The 6,349-nt window shown below is 44.8% G+C and overlaps 1 long non-coding RNA gene across 3 annotated transcripts; it reads right to left on the reverse strand.

Annotated features, from left to right (window-relative positions):
* Window positions 1–1,806: 1,806 nt before the first annotated feature.
* Window positions 1,807–5,347, reverse strand: LOC149339460 (uncharacterized). Of its 3 annotated transcripts, none has more exons than XR_016283800.1 (4): window positions 5,310–5,347; window positions 3,954–4,079; window positions 3,759–3,923; window positions 1,807–1,915 (listed from the first exon to the last, which is right to left on the reverse strand). It is a non-coding gene; the product is annotated as an uncharacterized LOC149339460 (long non-coding RNA). The 3 variants fall into 3 exon arrangements; XR_016283801.1 differs by having other exon boundaries at window positions 3,759–3,957; window positions 3,988–4,079; window positions 5,310–5,336; XR_016283799.1 differs by having other exon boundaries at window positions 3,759–4,079.
* Between the last annotated feature and the right edge of the window lie 1,002 nt (window positions 5,348–6,349).

The raw sequence follows: 6,349 nt of genomic DNA on the forward strand, positions 1-6,349 counted from the left end.
CTTACAAACATTATATATTACTTAAGAAAGAGACGACATTACGAGTGATTTGGCGACCAGAGCGCATATGCACGTTGGTAGGATGACCGCTGATGTCCGCAGCATCCTCATTTGTCTTAAAAAGGATTGATTGATTGATTGGTTTGGTTTGGTTTATGGGGTTTAACGTCCCAAAGCGACTAAGGCTATGAGAGACGCCGTAGTGGAGGGCTCCGGAAATTTCGACCACCTGGGGTTCTTTAACGTGCACTGACATCGCACAGTACACGGGCCTCTAGAATTTCTCCTCCAAAGAAATTCTAGCCGCCGCGGCCGGGATCGAACCCGCGTCTTTTGGGTCAGCAGCCGAGCACCATAACCGTTGAGCCACCGCGGCGGCACTGATTGATTGATTGATTGATTGATTGATTGATTGATTGATTGATTGATTGATTGATTGATTGATTGATTGATTGATTGATTTTTTATTTTGATCTCGTGAGTAACCCTCAGTCCAAGAATGTTGTCCCAAGTGGTACCAGTCAGAACTCTTCAGTCGAGACCGCTGTTCTGAACATTCGGTGAATTCTCCGTTCTCGTTCGTCTGAACGGGCGTCGACGCATGGACGCTGCTGAGCTAATCGGGGAAGAAAACAGGCATAAGTACAAACGTAATTTTATAACGTTGCCGTCCGGCATTGTAATGCGAACCACAATTCACATCAACACCTCGGCCCCGCCGCGGTGGCTCAGCGGTCACGCCGCTCGGCTGCTGGCCCGAAAGACGTGGGTTCGATCCTGGCCGCGGCGGCTGAATTTCGATGAAGGCGAAATTCCAGAGGCCCGTGTGCTGTGCGATGTCAGTGCACGTAAAAGAACCACAGGTGGTCGAAATTTCCGGAGCCCTTCACTACGGCGTCCCTCATAGCCTGAGTTGCTTCGGGATGTTAAACCCCAATAAACCAAACCAAACATCAACACCTCGAAATTAGCCCCCTACTGTCGTTCCAAACGTGAAGCGAATGTCGTGAGTCTACACTCGAGTCGATTATGTCCATCTGACAAACAATTTTTCGCCGCCACCACGGCCGCTATATCTGCACTCCATAATGAAAGCTCAGGCAACTTTGAAATTCGACGGCAGCCGCGCAGAATTCATTCAGGCATTGAGTTTGTTTTCCTGCTACGTTCACTTCGCTGTACTCAATTAAATGCCACTTGAACGTATTCTACCCATACCCATGCTGTCAAACTGTGCGATACTTGATGAATGAAAATCTTATGTTCTTACCAAACTACGCCGTGATTCGCAAGGTTTCTTGGGCTCTCGCTGTTTATGTACCAAGTGCTACTTGCCCTTACTTTCCCTGTAAGCGAAACTGTTTTTTTGTCAGTACCATAGATCTTTTATTCAATTCAATATTTCAGAATTAACAAAGTGAATTCCAGCGCTCACTTTAAAGAATATAAATCACTCTAGTTCAAAACAAAACAATGTCTGAAGCTACAAATAGTGAAAACAAACCATTGAATCTCCTTCGGTGGACCTTTATTCTCGTAATTTTTTTACAAATGTGCACAGAATCCTAATAGAAATTCGAGCAGTGGGAGCATTTGGCGTCAAGCCCAAATAAAGCGGCAGGAGGACTATTATTCTACTGCCACACTTTATTTTGAACGACTTCCTTCCCATCCGAACTGGATGTCCAGCAACTTCAAGTTTGTGTGTGCGGTAAAGCTTTGTTGAAAGACTTCCTTTTTTTTTGCCATTCAATGCGCTAACATCTTCACAAAACACCTGAGAGCACTTTGCAAAGAGTCGAGACATGAGGTGCACGTATTTATTTATTTTAAATAGTCGCATGTGCAGAAATGAGTTTGATGAAACGTTGAGGTAGACGTCGAATCCTTACGACTCGTGCTGTTTGGCAGGTCTCTGCAATCAAGGTGAACAAAAGGGTTTTGGCCGTTAGATATCGATTCTTGACCAATAAATAAGAGCCACATTCGACAAGTATTTTGTGTTTTAAGGACAAACCAGATCACGTAAGAAGCAGAACGATAAAAGAAAAGTTAAATAAAACCTGACCGAAGCGACTTGCATTCTCCGTTATCTCAGTGATGCCTAAATTATTCAAACTTGAAAGTCTTGCCGCTTATCTTGTTTTAGCGAGAGTGTGAATTTACGAACTAACTTTACAGGTAGGCAATGTGGTGCTCAGTGTCAATGGCGAGTTCGTGGGCACCGGTAAGGTGGTGTCATATGAATATTTGAAGGAAAATGAAGCACTTTCTCCAAATCCCCACAGCCTGAAACAAATCCCATGGCCTTCCGCACAAAAGCAAAACTTAGCGCATAAGACCCACAGTACATCCAAGACAAATGCAGCGGGACGGCCACGTGGTTGACGATGACTACACCTTTTTTTTTTTTGCATCAAGCGACTACTCGAAAAAAACGCTCAGGCCGCTGTACAAAAGCGCAGGCAGACGTTGCGTTTCTCTAAGAAAAAGAGACGGGGCGAACTTGCCTGCCCATTGCATTTCATGCTGTGGTTGTGAGCCGATGCTTAAATACATCAAGATTCTGGGCAAGAGCAAAAGCAAAATAGCCCGCGAACTTTTAGAAGCTTTCCACATCAGAGAAAAAGGCGTAAATTGTATAAGCGATACCTCGATCACTTTATATGATAGGGAAAGGAATTTTATCCGTAGCTTTCGCTGACCTATGCAGGCCTGACTTGCTATCCCCTTTCCCCCCACTCCTTCTTTTTTTGCCTCTCCCTATTCGGTTTGGACGTGTATATGCTGCATATATATTCTGTTGCGAAAGCAATAAATCTAGTTGACAGTTTGCGCTCTTTCTGTCTTCTGCCTCTTCCTCCGTATGTTTGTTCGTGTGCGCAACGCCATCCCAAGAAAACGGTTTGTACTGAACTCTCTGCCAGTCTCATGCTCTCACAGTTTCAATTTTGTGCGGGAAAAAAAGCTCCGGATTTCCTCGGACTGCACGGCGTTAGAGACCGATTTTTTCTTCTTGAAGAAACCATCATGTTATAGTCTTCTTCGTGGCTATGAACTCCCCATTGACATGGATCACTAGACTGTGCTAATTGAAAGAGGTAATTAGTTTATTATAGCTCATTGGTTTTTCCCTTGCGTGATTTTTCAAAAAATTACGACCCCCACGTCTGACAGTTTGCTCGGGAAAGGATATTTTATATTTCAACTAACCTATTTTCTGGTATAATTAATGTGCTGCCTGAAACAAAACATCTCTCGTTGGGAACCTTGCTGTCTCTGTTCTTTTATTCGCTTTCCTTACTTTCTGCAATACGGTATTTTCAGTTCGATCATAACAATCCCCTCTTCCAACATCTTACTCCGCTACTGTTCGCACTACAATTTGGTTCTACGCACCTGCTTATAACTGACCCCTTAGCAATGCGAAATTTCTTATTTATCTTAATTCCTCGATCGCTTCAGGTGTGAAAGGCTGCATAAACAGTTCAATGATCTTTAAAAGGAAAAAAGACAGGCAATACAACCTCCTTCGACTGAGTGAGTTTTCTACGCACTAGTTTGCCGCACTACGAACACATAACTATATTTACGCTACAGTGCGACATACACAGTTAAGTTATCACACCACGCCTCGTTTTAAGTTCCAGTAGAACATGGCTAGAACATTCCAATCAACTTGCAAACAGGAATGAACGAACATTCAGCCGTCAATAGAAATTCTTAGCTCAACGTTAAGCGATGCAGCTGGCACACACCTGCTGAATATTCCGGGTCGATAAAAAAGAAGCACAGTGAGCACTTCAGCCCCAGAAGCCGCCACCGTAGCCGCCGTAGCCACCGCCATAGGAGCCGCCGTAAGACCCGCCGTAAGATCCGCCGTAAGAGCCGCCGTATCCACCTCCGTAGCCACCACCGTAGCCGCCGCCGAAGCCGTGGCCGCCGAAGCCGTGGCCGCCGAAGCCGTGGCCGCCGAAGCCGTGGCCACCGAAGCCACGGCCGTACTTTTTGGCCTTGAGGTGGCTTATGAGACCTCCGTAGGCTACAGCCACTACGACGCACAAGACAAGGATGGCCAGCTGCGATATAAGAAACAAAAAGCTCTTACACATGCTCAAACGCCACAGTGGATTTTAAATGAAGATGCAGAAAAAACAGATGTGGTGGTGAGGAAGAATTATGCACTGCAGGATACATGCAACGAGCATAGTATATACATTACATGCCCCTACATTCTAAGTGTAGTATGAGCTTTAATGTTTAATCATGTGGTATATGCCAATAACCGTCGACCATGCTTCCATAATGATAAAATATATGGACAAGAGTCTGCCGTGAAAGCCCTGCCTGCCAATAAATCTTTGCGATGAAACTTATTGCGATATGCTTCGCATTTTTCTTTTTTGCTGATATTATTACGGCGACACACATGCGTCTAACAGTTTTTGCGTATGTCGTCTGTGTGTTTAAATCAATCAACCGGACAATGTACGTGCACAATTTTCAATGGGAACATCTTAACGCTAACAAGGTGCACAGATCGTAAAGGCGCGCAGGAATTCAGATTGTTTGTCAATATAAATTGCATCGTATGGAGAAGTCTCGACGGACAGAAAAAGCGTAGCCTACAAAGTGCAATTGAGCCAGTTTATGGCATCGGAAAGCTTCGAATCTGGCGCCGTATGCAGTGTAAAATCTACTGTTTTCATTTTCTTTTACAGCTTCGTGAACAGCGAATAACTTCATGTGGTTAGCTGAAAAGAAAATTCAGAGGGCCAAGAGTCAAATTAGATTTGAAAAGCCATTAGAATAAACGAATTATTACCGTGTTCTTACTGGATGACCTCAGCGATAGAACCGGAAAGAAATTGTAAAGAAGGCGCTGTCAGTTAAGATCAGCAATATTTCAAACTTTAAACACGAATTTTTTTTACGGTTGAACTTGTGGGTGCGAACGTATATTCCTTTATCCGTTGAGAACGCGCCTGTCCCTAATCATTAACTATGTACCTATCTGGTACAGTTACCTCCAGAAGTCCTAATCCCCCCCCCCCCCCCCCCTTCCCCTTCCATCCTTTTTTGCTCCTCCAAACTGCAGCAACCGCCTAAATAAATTCTGGGTGTATAGAATATTGCGTTAATTTATAAACCAGTCGGAATCGTTTTGGACTTCCCATCAAACCAAAGGGTCAATCAGGATACTTTCCTTGTCCTGCGCGGTGGTGTACTTCCTGATTTTAATCTTCTGAACAAATGCAATACAGATAAACTAATTGAACCGAAGAAGAAGAAACGCAAAGCTTCCTTACCAAAGTCCTCATGGCGTTTGCTCGATCACAAAGATCTTCAGCAGAGATATTGGTACCGTGCGACGCACCAATATCGCTTTTATACCGTGGGTTTCAAAATTTCTTCCCGGAATACACCTTCGCGTGACGTAACGCACATTCAGCTTTCCCGTAACAACTTATCGTCATGCCCGAACTGACGTTGCCGCATCGAAATCCGCGCGGCAAGGGTTTGGCCGTCTCAGATTAATTTAGCGCAAACCAGTAAATTCCCCGCAGCCTTTGCCCCCTTAATGTATTTTGAACGCCGGTGCCAAGGAGAAATTGTGTGATACGGACTCTCCTGTCGTTGCCTCCTGTCTGGCTCGCGTGTGTGTAGTTTCGGCCGCGCACCACACGAAGCGCCTGAACAAGTTTCCTCAAGGTCACTACCGCGTTTCCAAGGCCTTACACGTGTCGGAGGCAATTTACGAGAGGCGGTATTTACTACACAACAAATAAACCTAGCTTCTTGCGCTCGCTCATCAGTTGTAATGTCTGTCATGTTCCAACGTTTAAGGTGAAAATAAGTAATAAAAATGATGCGTTCCGTAGAGTAAGTGTTTGTCCATATCTTTCCAGGTAGCCTCAACGGCCGGCGTGGCACTCGGCTTCACGTAAGGACTAGGGGGAGAGAATAAGTTTTATTTTACTCTGTTCACTATATGTAAAATCTAAGGTTGGAGCTTTTCTTCAAGCGGTGATAGAGCTCTGCGCGAAACATTCAGAACCCGAACAACAAGGGGCACAAAAACAGTTCTACACTCATGTTCCCTTCACGTTTTTCTGTTTTTCCCGCTTTTTCCTCCTAGAATTGTGTGCTCATCCTTTCAGAAGACGGAAGTTCACATCTTTTTTTGTATCTCCTCTTTTCTCTCGTGTTATATGTACACCAACTAGCCAAATGGGTACCTTGTTATATGGATCCCTTTGAGTCTCACCACTGTGGCAATGGTGTTTGGCTTCTGAGCCCAGGGTCGCACGATCGTATACAGACCACGGAGGTTCCGCTTCAGTGGTGG

Source organism: Amblyomma mixtum, chromosome 6 (assembly GCF_055824585.1).
Source record: "Amblyomma mixtum isolate Tamu chromosome 6, ASM5582458v1, whole genome shotgun sequence".
NCBI lineage: Eukaryota > Metazoa > Arthropoda > Arachnida > Ixodida > Ixodidae > Amblyomma > Amblyomma mixtum.